We start from the raw sequence: 24,275 nt of genomic DNA, 5'->3' as shown, positions 1-24,275 counted from the left end.
TGGGACAAGGTCCTAGTTCCTCCTCTAGGGGTACACATATCTTTGAGCTCTTCTGCAAAAGTAAAATCCCCAACAAATGGAAGATGTTAACTACTGGACGAAGTATTCTTCATTTCAGAAAGAAGGTCACGGTGTGATCATCTCAAGGACCACCAGTACCAGTCCCAGACCACTGAACACCAGCTCTGAAGAAGAATACAAGCTTATGTCTACCTTGATCCTTATCTGTGGCCCAAACTGTAAGATTCCTTCCTATCCTCTCCCAAAAGAGGGCACAGTCTTTAGGGCATTAGCCTGCTGTGGCCTCCTCTGGCTGGCGAAGCACTAAAAGCTATTCTTTTCTACTTCACCAAAAACACTCTCTGCGTTTCTTATTTGGCACCATCGAACAGAGGCTGAGTTTCAGCAACAAAATTTGGAGGGCTCATTGTGAAAGTTGTATAATGACATTATTCCAGTGTTGTCTATCTTTCTGCACTGAAGCATGCATTTGGTACATGGTTAATAAGATTTCTGGCAAGAAGCTCATGTTCCTTTTTTTTTCTTTCTTTTTTTTTTTTTTTTTTTTGTCTTTTGTCTTTTTAGAGCTACACCCACGGCATATGGAGGTTCCCAGGCTAGGGATCTAATCAGAGCTGTAGCTGCCAGCCTGCGCCACAGCCACGCCACATCCGAGCTGGGTCTGCAACCTACACCACAGCTTACAGCAATGCCAGATCCTTAACCCACTGAGCGAGACCAGGGATCGAACCCACAACCTCATGGTTCCTAGTCGGATTCGTTTCCACTGTGCCATGACGGGAACTCCACTTTTTTTTTTTTTTTTTTTTTTTTTGGTCTTTTTGCCATTTCTTGGGCCGCTCCCGAGACACATAGAGGTTCCCAGGCTAGAGATCCAATCGGAGCTGTAGCCACCTGCCTACACCACAGCCACAGCAACACGGGGATCGAGCCACGTCTGCAACTTATACCACAGCTCACAGCAACGCCAGATCCCTAACCCACTGAGCAAGGCCAGGGATCGAACCGCAACCCCATAGTTCCCAGTCGGATTCATTAACCACCGCACCATGATGGGAACTTCTGCATGTTCTTTCTTGATTGGAAACCCAAGTTGTACAAAATGTTCCACATGGACACATGGGTATGCTGTGCCTCTCGCTTACCTCTTCTTTCAGACTCCACATGAAGTAAAATATAGTGAATGCAAATCTGAAATATTAATGTTGCCGAGCTCTGTCAACACGTGCCAAATATAAGTGCAGAGAGAGAGTTTGGGGAGAAGAGAAAAATAGCTTTATTGCTTTGCCAGGCAAAAAGGGACAAAGGTTGGACACTCTTAAAATTAATACTTAGAAAAACTCTACAGAAAAAAAAAAAGTGGAGTTCCTATTGTGGCTCAGTGGAAACAAACCCAACTAGTATCCCTGAGGATCCAGGTCGATCCCTGACCTTAGTCAGTGGGTTAAGGATCCAGCGTTGCCACAAGATGCAACACAGGTCCAGCTCAGATCCTGTGTTGCTGTGGTATAGGCGTCAGCTGCAGCTCCGATTTGACCCCGTAGCACCAGAACTTCCATATGCCACCAGTGTGGCCTTAAAAAAGTTTTACAGTGATGGAAGAGAAGGGTCTTAGAAACATAGACCAAATCTACCTCTTTCTCTTCACTCTTATTTCCTGGTTCAAGCCACCACCATCATGTCTCACCTGTCCTAACAGAATAGCCAGGAAGGTCTCCATGGTCCTTTTTTATTACCCACCCACCCCACCCCTTATTGACAGGGGCAGAATAGGACAGTTACAAGCAGTTGCCAAAGTCCATAGATAGAGGGAACTTTGGGAGACCACTCTAAGTAAATGATAGCTCAAGAAAGCCATAAGAAGCAGGCTTGCTTAACTATAAAATCATAAATAAGATAATGATCTAAGATATGCCTCAGGTCACTAAACGAAAGATAAAATGAAACCTGCATTCAAGTTTAGCAACACAATGATCCATAGGACCAAGGACAGGAATTTAAGGGAAAGATAACATTCCAAAGTAGGAGACCCTCATTACATGGAAACCTGAGATGATGCAACATATTAAGCATATGTTACCACCCTTCTGCTGATTTGAATAAGCACAATGACTCTCCTGGCTTGACCTCATAGGGTCAAATACTCTCTTACCCAATATGAAGGAGGAGCTAGTGATGTAAGCCAAGGCAGTTTTTTCCCACTCCCCCACTTTCCTTGAATTATAAAAAATGTAGCCCACTTAATTCTTTCCTGATGGCTTGTATCCCTCACAAGCGTCCTAGCTTACTAAATCTATTTCTTGCCCATCACTTGGCCTCTTGCTAAATTCATTCTGTGCTGAGACACAAAGAACCTGTGCCTCAGTAAATCCAGACATCAGGTGAGTGATTCTAATTTAAAAAAACAGAAAAATTAAAATTAAAAAAAAAAAATGGGTTTAAGTCCCAATCTAGGTTTAGGCTGGGTTCGAGCCAGAGGTTTCTGGGCTTCATTATTCTCAGAATCCAGTCCTCAAACAGCCGTCATAGTGATCTTTATCAAAAGGCTTTGAGCCTACATCTAAGAAACCTCTTACGCTGGCTTACAAAACCTTAAATGACTTAGCCCCATCTCTGGCCTCATTCTGTACCACTCTCCCCCTTACCGCTGTTCCAACCGCAATGACTTCTAGTCTCCTCTTCACACTGAGGAGTTCAAAGGGCTCTGAAAGCTCAAAGGTCTATCACCTGGTTCCTAAGGCCAGGAACGCACTTCTCCTGAATCTCCCCAAGGCTGGGCTCCTTTTTCACATGCAGATCTCAACTTAAAGGTCACCTCAAAGAAGCCTTCCCCATCCACACAATCTCAGTCACTCCTTATCACATCACCTTTTAATTAATCTCTTTCATAGCACTTATCCATTTGTTTAATACTGGTTTTCTCCCATTACACTGAAGAGACATTATGTATCTTCTTTACTCCTATATCCCAGCACCTAAAATAAAATAGTTAATAGCACAGTAGGTGTATTTAGTAAATATCTGCTGAATACATAAGTGGGGAATTACTACCCACACTTCAAGAGAAAGTTCATGGGCAGAAACTAGTTTCCCAGACTTCCCCAGACTCCTGATATTAACTCCTTTCTTCTTATTATTTACTAATATTTCTATTATAGTACTTGTCAGAATTTATTGTATTTGTCTTCTGCTCCTCAACTGCAAAACTTCTCAGGGTCATGTGGCTCAGTGGTAATGAACCCAACTAGCATCCATGATGATGCAGGTTTGATCCCTGGTCCCATTCAGTGGGTTAAGGATCCAGCATTGCCATGAGCTGTGATGTAGGTCACAGACATGGCTTGGATCTGGCATTGCTGTGGCTGTGGCATAAGCCGACAGCCTCAGCTTCAATTGGACCCCTAGCCTGGGAACTTCCATATGCCCAGGTGCAGCCCTCAAAAGCAAAAAACAAAACAAAACAAAACAAAAACAAAGAACCTTCTCAGGGTCAGGGAGCCTTTTTTGGAATCCATTTTTGTATTCACAACAAGCATGGTCTGGGATATAAAGGAGGTATTTAAAAACCTTTGCTGATGATAAGGAGGAGGAGTGGGATGACACGAAAAGCTATCATGCAATGAGTGCTTAACTACATGCAAAGCACACAGAGAAAATTTCCCATGGATTATCCCTTTAAAATCCTTACAACAATCCTAGGTGACAGGTCAACTGTTTCTTCCATTTTGGAAATGACAAAACACCCAGAGAGGTTATAAATAACTTGCCTGAGATAACTACAGTAATAAGCAGCAACCTAATCTATCTAGTCAATCTAGTCTACTTGACACTCAAGTTAATGCTCTTACCCACAACCTTCTACGTTAGCATGAACCATAAGCTATTCTCAGGTAAATGAATGATAGATAGCACTTAAATGACAAAACCAGGAGTTAACACCGACAGTACACTGTACTTTACAGCAATGTTGAAAATACAGTATTAAGAAATAGTCAAGAAACAGGGAGGAGCATGGAGCCTTGCTCCATACCAGAAGCAATAAAATAATTAAAATTGGAATTCTTCCCAAACACTAACATGTGAGTAGAAAAATGTCAATTAAAAAAACCTGATAACTGGGAAAAGAATAACTGATAAAATGGGAAAAGTTCCCAACATATGTTACTAACTGAAACAGCCCTTACGAAATGGTAAAGTTATAACTGAGAAGGAGCAACAGCTAGATTTTTTTAAGACAGGCACTATCACACTTTCATGTTCATAAAACCTTAACTGCTATAAGAACAGACACATTTCAAATCAAACTGCGGTTTACTTTTTTAAGGATTATTTTGAAGCTATAAAGGCTGGCAACACTCTGTATCATTTACACTACTTTTCTTTCCTAGCATTAGGTAGGGCAACTTTTAAGTCAAGTCACAAGGAACCTCTTCAAACTTAACTGTCCCACCCTACTGACTAACTCTGAGAAGAAACCAGGCAAATTTTGTGAAGAAGAGTTGGGGAAAAAAGCAGCGAAAGCCTACCTCTCAGTCTTGAGACCTACTTCAGAAGCACAGTATTACCGACCATCACTAACTATAAAAATGCCAGATAAGGTGAGCTCTGACAGGTACTTTCACTTAATTGTAACAACCTGCCTGTTACAGATAGTATTACCTCTACTTACAAATGAGAGAACTGAGGGTAAAACTACTCAAGGTTACAGCAGTTACAAAATAGAGAAGCAAGAACTACCCAGGTTAGGGCCCTCTCCATTACACAACACTGCCTCCCACAAAGGTTAAGTGGTCCCATTCTCCTAGTTATGATGTCATCTCTTTGAAGGGAGGTGAACTGCTGCTTAATACTTACTGGAGCCAACTTTAAACCAGGCTAAGGAGTCGGTCTGTCACCTATCGTCTCATTTAATCCTCCAGCAATCCTTATGAAATGGGGTCACTGAGGCTAAAGAAGATCAAATAACTTATCAATGACACAAACTTAAGTGGAAGACTATGAATTCAAATCTGTGTGTGTCTAACTCCAAAGACTACACCTTACCACTACTTTACGGGGCTTCATTAAAGACACAAATAGTGCATTACAGCCACTGGTCACACTCACAAATGAAAAACTTTTATAAAAAAGATATTATACAACTTTTAGAGCCACACTACAATGGTTGTTTCCATTTCACAAGATCTATAAGTAACCCTGAGTTTCTAAAATGAAGAACAGTACACAATAATGCAAACGTACATTATACAAACAACAGTCCTGAAATGTTAGAGAAATCCTGATGAGTCCGGGGCAAACTGTCATACCTACACTGAACCAAAATATGTAAAATAGAGACTTCCTTCCACAAATATGCCCTATCATACAACCACACTCTTGTTCCATCTATTTCAGGCATAAAATACGTCCAGGTAAAATATCTGACTGCAGAGTCAATGTTTCAGGCAAAATCAAAAACCCTACTTTAGTAAAGACCTTCCTCTGTAAGCAAATAATAATCATTCATGGCCCTAACTCATCCTACATAACATTCTCTACAAGTTTGTTTTCTCACAATGCAATAGTTAGAAAATCCAAGCAAGTGGTTAGTTATCCCCCTCGATATCATAATCCGAAATCTAGAAATAAAACTTGTTTCTACAACTTTTCTCAGTATCTCTCAATTCCACTAAAACACAGAGCCTTCTTTCAACCATTAATATAAAAAACAAGGAATGGGGGAAGCTTAAAATATATAACTATCTGCAGACCTCACAGCAACTCTTCTCAGACCACAAATACAATAAAAACCCTTTCAAGTGGAAAGGAAAATAATTTTCATCTTAAATTAAGTGATTTATAGCAGCTTCCATAAGACATTTCAAAAAGCTAAGACTCAAATTTATATGCATAATTCTCCTAAAATCAAAATTGAAAGTCTCTAACTTCAGAATATATATGATAAATAGCAACTGATAACTAAATACACAGAACTATTCTAAAGTTTCAAATATCAAGAAGTCAACTGAGTATCTCCTTATCTAGTTTCCAAAGTGTGTAGATAGTAACCAGCAATTCAAAAAGCCAGCAATCTGTTTCCTCATCAAAGTTTATCCTCAAACTGTCTGCAACTCGCCTCTATTAAAAAAGCAGCTTAGTGGGAGTTCCCGTCGTGGCTCAGTGGTTAAGGAATCCGACTAGGAACCATGAAGTTGTAGGTTCTATCCCTGGCCTTGCTCAGTGGGTTAAGAATCCGGTGTTGCTATGAGCTGTGGTGTAGGTTGCAAACGAGGCTCAGATCCCGCGCTGCTGTGGCTCTGGTGGTGTGGGCGGGCGGCTACAGCTCCAATTAGACCCCTAGCCTGGGAACCTCCATATGCTGCGGGAGCAGCCTTAGAAAAGGCAAAAAGACAAAAAAAAAAAAACCAAAAAACAAAAAAGTAGCTTAGAGAAAGAAATGACATTTTAGCAAAATCTACAAAATGTGCTAGATCTATCTCCTCCTCTAGGTTCTTTTTCTGCATCAAGTAATCCACCAATTACCCTGGCCCAAAAGTCACAAACCAACATGTGCAGCAGCCTGATGAAAGACAAAAAGACTGTTATTGTGCTGAGACAGAAACTGCTTAAAAGATTTACAATTCAAGTTGTAAAACATACTGTTAAATGGTGCTGCAGTAACTGGCTATGCATATAAAAAAAAATTATGGGGAGTTCCCGTCGTGGCACAGTGGTTAACGAATCCGACTAGGAACCATGAGGTTGCGGGTTCGGTCCCTGCCCTTGCTCAGTGGGTTAACGATCCGGCGTTGCCGTGAGCTGTGGTGTAGGTTGCAGACGTGGCTCGGATCCCGCGTTGCTGTGGCTCTGGCGTAGGCCGGTGGCTACAGCTCCGATTCAACCCCTAGCCTGGGAACCTCCATATGCCGCGGGAGCGGCCCAAGAAATAACAACAACAACAAAAGACAAAAAAAAAAAAAAAAAAAAATTATGCTTCACATCATACACACAAAAAAAATTTTTTTCAGGCAAATCAATATCTAAACGTAAAAAAACGAATTTCTAAAACTTTTAGAAAGAAATACAAAGACCTGAATGGCCTTGGAGTATAATAATTTCTTTTTTTGGACATGCCCGTGACATGCACAAGTCCCAAGGCCAGGGATCAAACCTGAGCCACAGCAGCAACATGAGCTACAGCAGCTGATAACACCACATGCTGAACCCCCTGAGCCACTGGGAAACTCATGGAATAGATTTCTTTTCTTTTTCTTTTTTCTTTTTTTTTTTTTTGCTTTTTAAGACCTCACCCATGGTATATGGAAGTCTTCCAGGTCAGGGATCGAATAGGAGCTACAGCTGTCAGCCTACACCAGTCACAGCAACATGGAATCCAAGCCACGTCTGCAACCTACACCACAGCTCATGGCAACGCTGGATCCTTAACCCACTGATCAAGGCCAGGGATAGAACCTTCATCTTCATGGATACTAGTCGGATTTGTCTCCACTATGCCACAACAGGAACTCCCTAGATTTCTTAAATAAGGCACAAAGGACACAAACCAGTAAAGAAAAGGGTGATAGATTTGATAATCACTTCTATTCAACAAAACCAACCATATAAAAATTTAACAACAACAAAAAAAAGGAGTTCCCATCGTGACTTGATGGTTAACAAATCCAACTAGGAACCATGGGGTTTCGGGTTCAATCCCTGGCCTCACTCAGTGGGCTGAGGATCTGGCGTTGCCGTGAGCTATGGTGTAGGTCTCAGACTCAGCTCAGATCCTGCGTTGCTGTGACTCTGGCATAGGCTGGTGGCTACGGCTCCGACTGGATCCCAAGCCTGGGAACCTCCATGTGCCTCAGGTGCGGCCCTAAAAAAGACCAAAAAAAAAAAAAAAAAAAAAAAATTAACAGATAAGCCACACAGACTAGAAGATATCTGTGATTCACTTAACAGACATAAACAGGTATGCAACAAACTCCTAAAGAGCAATTTTAAAAGACAATCCAACTGGGATGGGGGAAGGAGGAAAGACAAACCAGGACAGACACAGCTAGTTCAAGAAATGGAAATCTGAGGTCACTCAACATTCGAAAACATGCTCAATCTCATAAATAATCAAGAAAAAATTTTAGGCATTCCCGTCGTGGTGCAGTGGTTAACGAATCCAACTAGGAACCATGAGGTTGTGGGTTCAATCCCTGCCCTTGCTCAGTGGGTTAACGATCCGGCATTGCCGTGAGCTGTGGTGTAGGTCGCAGACGCGGCTTGGATCCCACATCACTGTGGCTGTGGCGTAGGCTGGCAGCTACAGCTCCGATTCGACCCCTAGCCTGGGAACCTCCACATGCCTCGGGATCGGCCCAAGCAATGGCAAAAAGACCAAAAAAAAAAAAAAAAAAAAATTTAGATATCATTTCACCCTTATCTGATTTGTAAACATGAAAAAAATCTGGCAATGTCATGCCATGGATCTATAAGGATTTAGATACAGCAAATTCTTTTTTTTTAATTCATTAATTTATTTTTTGTCTTTTTGTCATTTCTTGGGCCCCTCCTGCGGCATATGGAGGTTCCCAGGCTAGGGGTCTAATTGGAGCTGTAGCTGCCGGCCTACGCCAGAGCCACAGCAACGCAGGATCCGAGCTGAGTCTGCAACCTACACCACAGCTCACGGCAACGCCGGATCCTTAACCCACTGAGCAAGGGCAGGGATCGAATCCACAACCTCATGGTTCCTAGTCGTTAACCACTGCGCCATGACGGGAACTCCTTTTTCTTTTTTTTTTTTGGTCTTAGATACAGCAAATTCTTAAGAGGTCTCTTGTGGCACAGCGGGTTAAGGATCTGGCATCATTATCATAGTGGCTCAGGTTGCTGCTGCGGAATGGATTCGATTCCTGGTCCAGAAACTCCCATATGCCACAGGCATGGCCAAAACAAACAAATTCTCATGTTCTTCACACTAAAAAAATGCAAAGTGTTAATTCTGGAGAGCAATTTGGCAATAATTCCACTTCTGGGTAACTTACACCAAATAACTTCATTTCAAACTTAGTAACCACATACACACACAGGAAAAAATGGAAACAACCTAAATACCTATCAACACGAAAATAAACTTAAACTGGCTCTGTTCGTATAACAAAATAATGTAACTATACAATAGATAAAAGTGATGACTGTAATTAAAACGAATCATATGAAACTGCCATTTTGAGTAAAAACATCAGCAATTTCATGAACCTAAAAAACATATTTCATGAAAAATAAGTTATAGAATAGGTAGAATAATGTTTACATAAAGTTTGAAAATACTCAAAACAAAATTATGATTTATGCCTATGTAATAATTCATAAAAACGGATATCAGAAATGTCAACACCAAATTGAAGACAGTGACAAGTAACCCAAGAAGGTGCCTCGACTACACATGAAAGTTGGTTAGGACTCAGCACTTTCACCACTGCAGCCCGGGTTCAATCCCTGGTCTAGGAACGGAGGTCCCACATCAAGCCGCCGCACACCATGGCCAAAAAAAAAGAAGGGAAGTGTGGGAAAATGTTAAGATTTGACATAGCTGTACAGAGGATTTGTGAATGTTAATTTTATCGGTCTCTGTATTCTCCTATATGTTTGAAGCATTTTAAGGGAAAAAAGTCTGTGTTAGCCAAATAAAACACATATCTCCACCTTTCTTTAAAAAAAAAAAAAAACTTTCTCTAACACTCAATTTAATCAGCTCCTTAGAACCTCTCAAGGGAAGATTTATCCCTGGAAAATTGGTCTTACTCCTCCTTCCAGTTCAGTGCTATGTATTTTACCATATTCCATTTTTATCTCTGCTGCCAAGAAAATTCAAATCCAAATCTTATTCTTAGTCACTGAATTATGCTGCTACTTGGGAAAAGAATATAGGCTTCCTCCTTTTCTTCATTTCTCTTTCATATACATGTACTTTTTAATTATACTTCTGGATCTTTTAAGTTACATAAATTCTGGAATGACATAAAATAAAAATAAATCAAAAGAAAATTAAAATAACCCTTCTCTTTCACCACACTAAGGAGTTTTTACTGCCACTACCTCTTCCCTGTCCAAAGGAATGGGTGTGCAGATACAACTATGCATACATGTTCACTAAACTATTTCCAGACATGTAGGATTTAAGTGAAAATGCAACCACTGAAAAATAATTAGCTGTTATACTAACAAAAAAATGCATAAATGTGAAGTTGGACAAAATTTAATAAGCTAATTAATTCTGTCTCAAGACCATGATGTTCTATATGCTTTGTGTTCCTGTGCATGGATATTGTGGAAAATGCAAGGTCCAATAAGCATATGAACAGTGTAAGTCAGATATAAAGAAAATTCTATTTTTATGATTTTTTTTTTTAAAAGACTGAAATGGAGTTCCATTGTGGTTCAGTGGGTTAAAGATTTGGCATTGTCACTGCAACAGCTCAGGTTACTGCTATGGTGCAGGTCCAATCCCTGGCCCAAAAATTCCCATATGCCTTGACCAAAAATAAAAAGACTGAAATGTCCTTTCCCACAGGTATTATTCCCATCCTAAAGATCTTCTGGCAGTTTCCTGAATTTAGCAGTTTCCTTTTCCTTCTGTCTGGACTCTCCCAATGACTAAGCCGAGCATACCACTTCTCCAGCACTCATTCTGGCTACACATGGTATGTTCCAATACAGAAAATTCAAACCAAAGCCCCTAATTAATCCATTCCTTAACTTCCAAAACTGAATGGCAAATATGCTTATTAAATAGGTTATTTCCTAACAAACAGGTCCTAGGATATCAACCAGTCCTGTTTATCTCATTTTATTTTATTTTTGTCTTTTCTAGGAATGCACCAGCGGCATATGGAGGTTCCCAGGCTAGGGGTCTAACCGGAGCTGTGGCCACCAGCCTACACCAGAGCCACAGCAACGCCGGATCTTTAACCCACTGAGCAAGGCCAGGGATCGAACCCGAAACCTCATGGTTCCTAGTTGGACATGCTAACCACTGAGCCACGACAAGAACTCCTACCTCATTTTTAGAAATAAAGGATAATATAGAGAATGTGCACCAATGTGACCACTTTGTGCTTCAATGTTTTGAGTTCACATTTCACAAACACTTTAAAAAGGTCATTTTTAACAAAGTTAAAGCACTTTACTCAGCAGTAAGCCCAGAACACAATCCAATTTAAGTTTTAAAAAACATAACATTTACGCACCACCAGGATTGCTACAGATATCCTTAAGAAATATACGGTCTACTGGGCAGTCACACAGATTCTTTTTAACAAGGGTGGCAGAGTCATGCTGCTTTCAAGGCTCTATCTAAAGGAGTAAGTCTAGAAAGAACAACTATAGAATAAGTCCTGCCTAAAATAATTCTAAATCAACTTCAAAAGAATGCTATCCAAACAAAACATCTCCAAGAGAAACAGAATGCACTGCAAGAAATGTGTAACTCCCCATCAGATAAAGATTGGGGGAAAAAGTTCACAATAGCATGGAGAAGCTAGACCTTTCTAGTACAAGTTTATACTATTGTGACTTTTCTGGATGGCAGTCTGGCAATATACATCAAAAGGAAAAACATGCACTTCCTTCGATTTAGTGACTAGACTCTTAGATAGTTACCCTAAAGAGTCATCAGCATGCAACAACTGTCCACACAATACATATGTGCAATATACAATAAATTTAAACAATCTAAATGTCCATAAATAGAATGCTATTAAATTATGGTGCACATACTCAATAAAATATTACGAAACTAAAGAATGGAGTAAATGCAAATGTATTGACCTGAGACGCCATCATGAATGTTGATTTTCAAAGCACACTACTATCAGCCAAGATGGTACCAACTGCCAAGCTCCCAAGTGCTACTTCCAGTCACAAGTGGGAAACAAGATTCCAAGCCACAGCCTGAGAAGGACTGCCTGGTGTCAGCAGTGTGCGTCTTCTACGAACTGCTCAAGGAGAACCAGTCACCAGCAACAAGTCCAGCAGAAATAAACACTCGCTGCCCAGCTACCAGTTAATAGAATTAATAAAGTGGACCCTCTGGTCTATGCTGAGGAGTTTCCTCAGCAGAACATTCACTACAAATCCAATGTGGAGATCTGCAAATTGATCACTGTATCAACCAAATAAACTCAGCAAAGAAATGGCAAAGTTGGTGATGCTCATGGCACAGACTGGTCACTGCCACCCAAAACATCCAGACAACTTTCCTCAAGAACTGAAAGACCTGCTCTCCTACAATCATACCATCTTGAATGTAGATTTCCCAATAATATTTTGCCATGCTCTGATCTTGCTGAGAAGAATCTCCTCAATCCATCAAGGTTGCTAGAGCTCTTCTTTGAACTTCTCTCCCTTGCCATATGAGTTTCTGAGACTTTATACACTCATTTTGTGACTGTAGAAAATAAAAATGCAAAAAGCAAGAATAAAGTGAATATAGTATTGCAGAATTGCATGTACACATGTTAAGGGACAGCAAAGGAACTGCAGCCAAGATATCTTTGGAAGTGATAACTAAACTACAGAAGAAACATCTGAAATTATGCCAAAACTGTCCATGTCACCACAACCGTATGCCTTTCTAAAGTCCCCAAGGTATTAGTTGCTGCCTTGACAGTCTTCCAAAGGAAAAGATGAACAAGAGGACCAGAACAGCAACTCGGAATGCTAATGCAGTATCCACAGGAGAGAGGCTCCAAACACATGAAAAGAAAGTTATGAAAGTAATTCAGAAATGAAGAAAAAAAATGGAATTGTTTAACTTTCAGCTATCTGTTTGACTCATGAGCCCTAGGATTTTGCAGAAAAACTACTAAAGCAGCCAGAGTTATAAGGGAATGTTTGAAGATGCTGCTCATGAATCTTATCTCCAGATTGTCAAGAATTGATGAGCTTTTTCTCCCTAACTTCTATCCCTTCGTGCAACGGTTTCTGCAGCAGCACCAAAGAGAAGTACAAGATCATTCTGCTTACGGTACACACTTCTGTTCACCCAGTGATCCCAGAGACCATTCAGTTGCTGCTCATGACCATGGCCACCCATTTTGTTATGACAAGAACTCTGGGAGATCAGGACTGTAGCAGCAAATGCTCTGACAGAGATAACAGCTCAACGACTGAAAAACTTCCTCAAGACCTGGCCCAGTACAAAATCTACAAAAGGACTTTAACTCAGTTCGTATGAAAACTGAATCCACAGATACTGCAGAAGGAACTCCTCTGTAAGACTACCAAGGCCTTAACAAAATCAAGGGTGGAATAATATGGAAAATTAGAAGTTCTACAAGTTGATGAAGAGGATTCTGAGAAAGATAAAGATGGGGGGGGGGAGATACCAGTCTCAGTGAGGAGGAGAAGCATGCTGACAGTAAGCAGGCTGATGGCCACCACTCTTGCAATGAAGAACAGCAAGAAATCTCCAAGAAGCTGAATGCCTTCATGGAGGAGCCAGACTATCCAGTTAAAAAATATGTGCTTACCAGAGTTTCCATTGTGGCTCAGCGGTTAATAAACCCAACAGTCATCAACGAGGACACGGGTTTGATCCCTGGCCTCACTCAGTGAGTTGAGGATCCATGTTGCCATGGGCTGTGTTGCAGGTCACAAATACAGCTCAGATCCTATGTTGCTGTGGCTCTGGTGTGGGCTGGCAGCAACAGCTGTGACTAGACCCCTGGCCTGAGAACCTCCAAGTGCTACGGGTGGGGCCCTTAAAAAAGACAAAAAAAGACCAAAAAATAAAATACAACAAAATAAATATAAGTGCTTCCCAGAGCTTCCATATGTGGTTCAGCAGGCTAAGGATCCAGCACTGTCACTGCAGTGACATGGGTTTGAGCCCTGGCCCAGCAACTTCTGCATGCCACAGGTGCAGCCAAAAATAAACAACAAAAAATCACTAACAGATTCTATAAGGATAATTACAAAAACTCCTGTAAGTGCTGTCATTCTAGACAGTGTTTACTTTCAACTTAACACTTTTCTGACATATTTTAATTTTCTACATTGTATATGTATCATTTTTAATACAAATAAAGTAGCAGTCAGCAAACTTTTTCTATTGAATGCCAAAAAGTAAATCTTATAGGCTTTTCAGGCCACAAGAGTCTCTGTCCCAACTATTCTACCATTACACCATAAAAGCAACCAAAGACAATACCTAAATGAAAGCATATGGCTATGTCCTATTAAAAACTTAATTTATAAAAATACACAGCTGGCAGGACATGAACAGCAAGCTGTGAAGTTTCCCAACCCCTGAAATAAAGAAGGAAACAAAATTGTTTTCATTTTGGAAAACAAAATGTGATTTATACCAAAGAAGATATATCAACTAAACTGCCACTGCGGATGCTGGGGGGGGGGCAGGGAATCTGGTTTTTGTTTTTTTGGGTTTTTTTTTTTGGTCTTTTTAGGACTGCACCCAGGGTATATGGAGGTTCCCAGGCTACAGGTCTAATTGGAGCCACAGCTACTGGCCTACGCCAGATCCGAGCCTCATCTTCGACCTACACCACAGTTCACGGCAACACTGGATCCTTAACCCAGTGAGTGACACCAAGTATCAAACCCGCAACCTCAGTGTTCCTAGTCGGATTCATTTTGGCTGAGCCAAGATGGGAACTCCAGAATGTGTTCATTTAATCTACGCAAGTCTGGAGACAGAAAAACACAAACTCCTTTACTTAGGCTCTAGAAATCCTCCTTCCATCCTCAGTGCCCCAGGAAGGGAAAATGTGCTAAGAAATCTTAAATCTAGCTAGGAATATACACTGGTGTGCAGGCATTACAAATAGAAGCTAAAAGAAAAACATCTTTCATATTTAAAACAACTTGAAATTTCTTCAAATTTCATAACTTACCACCAAATAGCTGCCACCACACCTGTGGCAATTACTCACAATTACTGATGAAATAATTTTCATTTTGGATCATCACAGTCATCACTGACAAATTTGTGAGAAGAGATGAAAACACCTATGGATAACTAACACTATTATCAGAAGTGAAATAGCTGAGACAAAAATTAGAAATAAAAATCTAGGGCATTCCCGTCGTGGCTCAGTGGTAATGAACCTGAATAGCATCCATGAGGATGTGAGTTTGATCCCTGGCCGTTCTCAGTGGGTTAAGGATCCGGCATTACCGTGAGCTGTGGTGTAGGTAAAAGATTAGGCCTGGATCCCTTGTTGCTGTGGCTGTGGTGTAAGCTAGCAGCTGAAACTCAGATTTGACCCCCAGCCTGGGAACTTCCATATGCTGCACCTGTGGCCCTAAAAAAAAAAGAAATCTATGAAATTCTTTTTTTTTCTTTTTTTTCTTTTAACAGCCACACCTGCAGCATATGGAAGTTCCTGGGCCAAGAGTGGAATTGGAGCTGCAACTGACAGCTTACACCACAGACACAGCCACACCAGATCTGAGCCGCAGCTTGAGGCAACACTGGATTCTTAACTCACCGAGTTAGGCCAGGGACAGAACCCGCATCCTCATGGACACTATGTCATGTCAGGTTCAGTTCCCAACTCGCTGAGCCACAACTGGCAACTTCACAAATTCTGAAAGAATTAGAATCAGAGGGTGGTAAGAGGGGACACATAAGTGGCCTTTGATATGAGAACACTTCAAACTTCAAAACTGACAAACTTTTTGATCTCTGCCCCAAAATACAGCTTTGAGTTGGAGGAAACTATTTTTAACATTTCACTGGGGAGAGTTTTGTGGTCAGATCTGAAATGTTATGACAGATTTCTTGGAGGAGGGAGGAAGGGCTGTTTTTGGAGGAGATATGATGGTAATAACCTAGGGCTGAGAAATCCAGAGTCTAAACATAAAGACGTTAAAAGACCACTCTACTTAAAAAACAAAAACAAAAAACTAAAGAAATGCCAACAACCTGCATTGAAGTTAGCATGCCCGATACAATCACAGTGGGACGTCTGACTCCTATTGGGCGACCCCACAAAGTTGTCAAACGCCAGAAGCCAACGTAAACATGGTCCAAAGCCGGGACCCAATGCGAGCTCTCACACGAACGCCAAGATCCACCGAAGCCGGTGAGCAGCAGCCCCAACAGGCAACACCGACGCAGGCAACCCAACGCGGTCCCGGACACAGGGCCCAGGACGCGGTCCAGCCAGTCATCCCTGCGGGCAAGGACTGGGAAGGGTCCCTCCGCCGCAGGCACCGGACGGGTCTCTAAGTGAGCCCGCCCGGGAGTGCGGCTAGCCGAGACGCGAAGGGGCGCTGGGGCCGGGGGATCCCGGGGCCGAAGGAAGCCAGGACTGGAGGTACCCGAGGCCGTCAAAGGTGGGGCTGAAGGGACCTGGGCTGAGTGGCGCCGGGACCGGGCGGCAGAGCTGGAGACAGAGGAGCGCCCTCCCCTCCCGCCGCGCCGCCTGGACAGCAGCCCGCAGCCCTCAGCCCTCGCCCCCTGCGGCCCGACCTCCCTCCTCGATACGGCGCTCTCACTCAAGAACCTCACCAATGCTCGCCGCCGTCTCGCCGCGCGTCTCGGGCTCCTCGGAACCGCGGCCGCCGGGAGCCCAGGGTAGCGGAGAGGCCGCCCGCTGCCTCCGCCACCGCCACCGCCACCGCCGCCACCGCTACCACCGCCGCCGCCGCCGCGACCCAGCGTCCGGGAGCTTACTCGCGCCGCAGCCGCCGTGACGCGAATCGCACGAGTCGGCTCTGACCAATGAGAGCGCCCCTCATGCGCAGCCGCGCTGGCCCAAGCCGGAAGTGCCCAGTCGGTCGCTCCGGGGCCTGGTGCAGCTTGGGAGCCACTGGTGAGTCCGGAACCTAGCCGGCTGCACCGAGAGTCCCGAGATACGGAAGTCTCTTCGCGTCCCTCCCGGAAACCGGGAGCCGGTGCATCAGAAGAAGCAGGGCCGCCGGGCTAGGGGACGCTTCCCGGTCTCTATGGATACGCCTCAGGCGGAACCGGAGTTGCGGGGTGGCTAAGCTTCGGACTTAAATCCGAAGCATGTTACCCAAAACAACAGCGTTTGCCTTTTATTACCTAAGACACTATTATTTGTGCCCTATGGCTTCCAGCAAACGTGTGAACCCGCCCCTCTTAAAATATAATTCAGAGCGATTTTTAAAATATTTTAGTGTAATAGGTCAGAAACTAATTCAGCAACGAATACTGTGTCTGTTCACCCAGAACGAGTTATTTTCTACTTGTGAGTTTCAGTTGAGCTCTAACTTCTTAGAAACCAAGATCAAGTTTAGCTGCATATTTATAAGAGGAAATGTAGGAGTCAGTTGGTAAAGAAAATGTTTTCTTCACATTCAGTTCTAAAAGGAATTTATCACGCTCTAAAGAATGTATTGCCTTAACTGTCAAAAATCTCGTTGTACTGGAGTTCCTGTTGTGGCTCTGTAGATTAAGAACCCAACTAGTACCCATGAGGATATGGGTTCAATCCGTGGGCCCGTTCAGTAGGTTGAGCATCCTGTGTTGTTGGGGCTGCGGCTAGGTAGGTCAAAGATGCGGCTCGGATCTGGCATTGTCCTAGCTGTGGCTGTGGTGTAGGCCAGCAGCTGCAGCTCAGATTCTACCCCTGGACTGAGAATGTCATATGCAGTAGGTGTGGCCCTTAAAAGGAAAAATCTTGTTATACTGATTAAGGAAATCCATAAGCTTTCAAGAACACCCACGCCCCTGGGACCACACCAAAAGAAAACAAAGGAGGTTGGAAAAAAGCAGCACAGAAGTCCTCTCAAAAGACCTGGGGTCTGATACACAGGGGAAAAAAAATAGAGAACTCTTCAGCCTAGACTTGTAAGATCTAAGAAGTGATTAAAGTTACTAAAATCAGAATGAGCATGAATAAGATGGTCTTACTACTAATATAAGTCCACCAGTTAAGCTTAAAAGATAAAAAATCAAGGCAGACAGCCTTACACTTCTACACAGCACTAAAGAGGACAGGGCTACATAGGAGACAAATAAAAGATCTTAGACCTTTTCCGCATCACGTGAGAAAGAGCCTCATTTTTTCCCACCAAGATTTCACCTCTCATCCTCTGTCACCTAATCCCATTCCCAGACCATTACTGCCAATCCCTGATGCTCCCAATGATGAAACGAATCCCATCATTTCCTAAAAACATTCATGCTTTCTCAGCCAATGAAGACCTTGCCATCATCCCACATCCATGGATGGTTTCACCCATATTTCTGACCTAAAGGTCACCATTAAATGTTCAAAAGCAGATTTTTTAGGCCTGTCTCGCCAATGTACTTCAGTGACTAATCTTTGTATATGGTCTAACTAGCAGGGCAAAAACCAAGGGAATTCATAAAGTTCTGTATCCTCCTGTGTCAGCTGTGGCTGTTCTCTCCATTCCTAGAGTCCTGCTTCTCCACTTCCTCTTCGACAGCATTCAGAAAAGTCCTTTCTGCCTCTATTCCCCTTACTAGTCACCAGTGACCCAACAGTGCCCAGGCCACAGCTGGCCTACTGTGGTCATCTCTACAGTGATCAGATGTTGACAGGGAAACGCATCACTGGGTAAGTAACATTCATAGTCCACTGACAGCCACCCAGAATGGAGTGTCAGTGGCATTGCACTATGCTGCTGAAATGGTGATTAAACACTTGCTCTGGGACAGACAGCCAGAATTGTGATATATGCCAAGTCCACAGCCAGTGAGAACTGAGGAGGTATCCAAAGCAATGAGGTGGAGCAGCTTTCAGATTCTAAAGGATAAAGTAAGCTTGGGGTGCAAATGGTTTGGAGGGTTTTTTTGTTTTTTGCTTCTTCTATAAAGAAAAGAGAGATTATTTATTACTTTTCTAATCAGAACAATTGCTCTTCTGAAGAGGGAAAAAAAGATAAATTATTCTGCTAATGACCGTCAAAATTAGCAGTCTTCTTTGAAAGAACTGTGTCTACAACCTTTTTTTTTTTTTTTTTTTTTTGTCCACTGCCGTAGCATGTAGAAGTTCTCCAGGCCAGGGATCAAACCCAGGCCACAGCAATGACGACAACATGTCCTTAACCCACTGTGCCATAAAGGAATTCCACCATGAAAGTTTTTAAAGGAGGAGGTCAGGGTGTTCAGTTATCTTCTACTGTGTGTAGGCTTTCTTTTGAATGGTTGATAGTGAGGGACCTATGCTCAGCCTGAAGTTACCTTCCCCCACCACCCTGCCCTAAGGCTGTACTGTTGTTTCTTGACTGCCCCTCCCTTGTTTCTGCATCCCCTCCCTTCCCTGATTAGTAACTGTTTGAGTCTACCCTTCGGAACTCAAGAAATGGCTAGAAGGCTGAACTGAAGCCTATTTCCTACAAACAAGAAATGGGGGACACAGAAAGGATTTGTACCTGGGAGGGCTCCACAGGGTCCTGCTTCCTTTCAGTTTAATTAATACAAGCAAGTCTTTAGTCATCTACATTAAGTATACCTTTATTGTGCCTAGGTTTACTAGGAATCAAACTAGATCTTTATTTCTGTTACAAAACTTGTCAACAAGAAAAATAATTTGGTATGATAAAACTTTTAAGTAAATAAAACAGAGGTAAGGAGTTCTCTTGTAGTGCAGCAGGTTAAGGCTCTGGCATTTGTCACTGCTGTGGCTCAGGCCACTGCTATGGCATGGGTTTCATCACTGGCCTGGGAACTTCTACATGACTTGGGCCCAGCCAAAAAAAAAAAAAGCTGTAGACATAGTTCTTTCAAAAAAGAATGCTAAAAAAAAAAAAAAGTAAAATAGTCTCTCCAGATTTAGTTAACTGAAATTAAGTGATGGGAATTCATTAAGAAACTATCTCCTGGGCCATCATCCTCAGTGAGACACTGAATAAAGTATTCACAGCTCTTACATGCGGCTTTTTTTCCAGTCCACAGTATCATCTCATTATAGCTTTAATTTGCCTTTTCCTGATGACAAATGATGTTGAAACTTTTTGACATGCTTATTGGCCATTCTTTTGTGATGTGTCAGTTCAGATCTCTTGCCCATTAAAAAAAAAAAAATGGGGAGTTCCCCAACCAGATTGGTGGTGTCGTGGGAGCACTGCGACACAGGTTCAATCCCCAGCCCAACACAGTGGATTAAGGATCTGGCGTTGCTGCAGCTTAGGTGGCAACTGTGGCTCTGATCTGATCCCTGGTCCAGGAACTCCATATGCTGCAGAGTGGCCAAAAAAAAAAAATTCAAAAAATAGATTGTTTTCCTTTATTATTGAGTTGTAATAGTTGTTTGTATTCAAATCCTTTGCCAAAATAAAAAGCGAACAAAATATTTTTAAAGAACTTAAGACTACATAGTATTTCCAAGTTATGTTGTTGTGAGACATAATATTTCCAAGTTATGCTGTTTTCATTTAGTATCCTGTTTGTTGTGAGAATGGAAATAGAAACATGAAAATTTCCATTACTTTAAAAATACAGAGTAGGTGTTCCCACCATGGTGCAGCAGAAACGAATCTGACTAGGAACCATGAGGCTGCGAGTTCGATCCCTGGCCTCACTCAGTGGGTTAAGGATCCAGCGTTGCTGTGAGCTATGTATGATGTAGGTCACAGACTCGGCTCAGATCCTGTATTGTTGTTGTTGTGGCTGTGGCATAGGCCAGCAGCTGTAGCTCTGATTCAACCCCTAGTTTGGGAACCTCCATGTGGTGCCACGAATGCAGCCCTGAAAAGCAAAAAAAAAAAAAATGCAGACTAACAAAGTTTTGTGTTAGAAGCTACAAATACTGAAAACACAGGAAACAGAAGTGAAAATCAATAAAGAAGTAGTCTCATAAGTAATTTAGAAGCAGCTGTTAGTTAAGAATCCTCTGCTTTGTATTAAGGAAAGAAATCCAGACAGCTTCTATTCTGCTTGGCAACTACTTAAGCAATCACCCACACACAGAAAACTGTGAGGGGAAAAAAAAAGAGCATTTGTGGTGTTCAACTTTGAAATCCACAGTACAAAGTTTATTAACCTTTAAATATCTCGATGACGTACAGCTAAACTCAGAACCTGCAACCAGGTGCTTGGTCAGAATAATTTGATAAGGGTTCTTTCGGTGGCTTATGGGGATGAACCCTGAGCCCTGGCACTTGCAATTTGGTCAAGTGACAACTGCATAAATAAATTCCAAGAACTGGCTTGTGCTGTTAGAGGGCACAGGACTAAGGTGGAACTAACTCCGATGAATGTGAGCAGAGTCTGAGGGTGGGAGGGGTGCTATTCTCAGAGCCTTGTTTCTCTGGCTTTTCCCCTTTACAGTTGTTTTAGGTTAGAAGTAAAAGCAAACTGGGAGGAAAAGGGGGATCTGGAAAAAGACATGATTCCTGCAGAACTAGTGCCCAGACCACCCCAAGTCTCCCGCACTCCCCTCTGACTCTGTTTAATGATCTCATCACCAAGTGTAGCCCTGCCTGGGGTGCCCTGACAGGCCCCAAATGGAGCAGAATAGGTGAGGAAAGGGAGAAAGCAGACCCTCACTGATAACAGGCCGGGCTGCTGTTTCATCTTCCCAAGCAACTGAGGAAGACAGTTGCAGGATTTCAGTCTTTAGTGTACAAAACCAGCCCAGGAAGGCTTGTTAAGAATGTTGATTCGGAAGTTCCTGTCATGGCTCAGCAGAAATGCATGTAACTAGCATCCATGAGGACACAGGTTCAATCCCTGGTCTCAATCAGTGGCTTAAGGATCCAGTGTTGCCATGAGCTATGGTGTAGATTGCAGACATGGCTCAGATCTGGCATTGCTGTGACCGTGGCATAGGCCAGTGGCTACAGCTCCAATTTGACCCCTAGCCTGGGAACCTCCATATGCTGAGGGCATGGCCCTAAAAAGACAAAAAAAAAAAATGTTGATTCCCCCCCACCAAAAAGAAAAGGAGTTTCCAATGTGGTGAAGCGGATTAAGGATCTGACATTACTGCAGCTGTGGCATAGGTCACAGCTGTGGCTCAGATTTGATCCTGGCCTGAGAACTTCCCTGACCTCACTCAGTGGGTTAAGGATCCATTGTTGCCATGAGCTATGGTGTAGGTTGTAAACTCGGCTCAGATCCCCAGTGGCAGTGGCTATGGTGTAGGCTGGCAGCTGCAGCTCCGATTTGACCCCTGGCCTGAGAACTTCCATATGCTACAGGTGCAGCCCTAAAAAGTTAAAAAAAAAAAAGTTGATTCCCAAACCCTGTATCCAGAGAGTATGTTAACTCTAGTAGGCTCAGGTATCAGGTCGTTACCCGTCGGATTCTGGTGATCTTGATAACATGGACTCCTTTCAGGCTCAGCTGCTCGGGGAATACCTCCTGTGCACTGGCGCAGGGCCCTGTCTTCAAAAGCACCTACACTTCGTTTAACATTCTTTTGTCCCTGTCCTGAAGTTCTGAACAAGAGGCCCCTCGATTTCCAATTTTAGTACATGTGCTGCGGAAGTGAGCATGAGGACCCTCGCTTTCATTTGACACTGGGTCTTGTAAATTACACAGCTGGCCCTGTCTGTCCTCATGGACCACATTTTGAAAAACACAGCAATGGGGGAGTTCCTTTCGTGGCTCAGCAGTTAATGAACCTGACTAGGATCCATGAGGATTCGGGTTTGATCCCTGGCCTCGATCAGTGGGTTAAGGATCCAGCATTGCTGCGAGCTGTGAGCTCTGATTTCATGTTGCTGTGGCTGTGGTGTAGGCCGGAAGCTACAGCTCCAATTCAACCCAGGCTGGGAACTTCCATATGCTACGAGTGCAGCCCTGAAAAGCAAAAGATAGAGAGAGAGAGAGAGAGAGAGAGGAAGGAAGGAAGGAAGGAAGGAAGGAAGGAAGGAAGGAAGGAAGGAAGGAAAACACAACAATGGGGATTAGAGCTTAGGCTTCAATCTTCCGCTCCCAAAAATATTCAGGCAATTATCTGCATATTGGATTTTAAGTCTGTTGGACAGCCAGCATTTGAATAAAATCACTTGCATAATTTCTACTTGGTGCTGTTGGATGAAGGTGTTTTTTTTGGAGGGAGAACACAGGGAGAGATGCAGCCGTGACTATGGGAAGCAAATTCCTAGGGGCAGTTGTTATGGGGATTGGTCATTACTTGTGCAAGGAAGGGATAAAGAAAAACAGTAGAGGCCTCAAAAATAACAATACATGGGGGAAACATGGCAGCACTTGAGGGAAGGCCATATTGGCCCAACAAAGGTAAATAGATAACCCTGAGATTCAGTTCCCTAACAAAAACTTTGGTCGACGAAAGCTGGAAAAAGGTAGATCTTTGCAACCAATTATAATCGAATTCGACTAACTCAACACTGGATGTCAGCGGGGGGAGATGTGACTTAAAGAAAATGTTTGTTAGGTTGTTTGTGTATTTTGTGGGAGAACTTGGACAGAGACACCTTAGGACAGCCCATCAAAAGTTCATGTTTCCCCACCCATATTGTTCATCGTTGGAGGAGCATCAACAAGGCTCATTCCTTGGGGTTAAAAGCCAGAACCGTGGCAAGGAGTCAGCTCATCCCAGGCTAAAAAACAGAATCAGGCTACATTTTAGTTAAATCCAAAAAGCAAATTATGGGGTTACTGTTGCGGCTCAGTGGTAATGAACCCAACTAGTATCTATGAGGACGTGGGTTTGATCCCTGGCCTCTTTCAATGGGTTAAGGACCTGGCATTACCCTGAGCTGTGGTATAGTTCACAGATGTTGCTTAGATCTTATGTTACATAGCTGTGGCAGCTTTGATTTGACCCCTAGCCTGGGAACTTGCATAAGTCTCGAGGGCAGCCATTTAAAAAAAAAAAAAAAAAAGCAAATTGTGCAACTCTATCCAGTCTCCTGGGATAGACCATGATGGAATATAATATATTAGAAAAAAAATGAGTTCCCACAGTAGCACAATAGGATTGGCAGCAACTCTGCAGCGCTGGGACACAGGACTGATCCCCGGCCCCATACGGTGGGTTAAGGATCAGCACTGCCTCAGCCGTGGTGTAGGTCACAACTGCAACTCACACCTGTGGCTCAAATCTGATCCCTGGCCCATGAACTCCATATGCTGTGGGGTGGCCAAAAAAAGAAAGAACAAACATGAATATATATGTATGACTGAATCACTTTGCTATACAGCAGAAATTGGCACAACACTATAAATCAACTGTAATTTAAAAAATAAAAAAAATTAAAATTAAAAAGAAAAAAAAGGCAAATGCTTTTCCACCATAATTCAACTCGAATACACTCCTCAGTACAGTCAAGTCAGATGACTCAGGCTT

At 42.8% G+C, this 24,275-nt stretch overlaps 1 protein-coding gene and 1 pseudogene across 4 annotated transcripts in view; one reads left to right on the top strand and one right to left on the bottom strand.

Moving 5' to 3' along the window:
- The window catches only part of ADIPOR2 (adiponectin receptor 2), a 63,182-nt gene that overhangs the window by 34,729 nt on the left and 4,178 nt on the right, over positions 1-24,275 (bottom strand). Inside the window, exons 1-2 of one of the 4 annotated variants that reach the window (XM_021091197.2) lie at positions 16,535-16,689; positions 15,510-15,608 (exon numbers count right to left, since the gene is read on the bottom strand). The exons of 1 other annotated variant lie outside the window; for it this stretch is intronic. The gene's annotated coding sequence lies outside the window, so the exon portion shown is untranslated. Of the gene's footprint in view, positions 1-12,294; positions 12,457-15,509; positions 15,609-16,534; positions 16,690-24,275 lie in introns of those variants that run through there. 2 more of the 4 variants (XM_005664110.4, XM_085024821.1) reach the window with 2 other exon arrangements.
- Positions 11,840-16,604, top strand: LOC102159577 (protein SDA1 homolog pseudogene; annotated as a pseudogene).

The sequence above is a fragment of the Sus scrofa genome, chromosome 5, assembly GCF_054392235.1.
Source record: "Sus scrofa isolate SSC_HxYL_T2T_F1_AM1 chromosome 5, Sscrofa_HxYL_maternal_Yorkshire_Landrace_v2.0, whole genome shotgun sequence".
Lineage (NCBI taxonomy): Eukaryota > Metazoa > Chordata > Mammalia > Artiodactyla > Suidae > Sus > Sus scrofa.
Note: the sequence above shows the minus strand (reverse complement) of the source record. Positions and strands in the feature narration are given on the sequence as shown.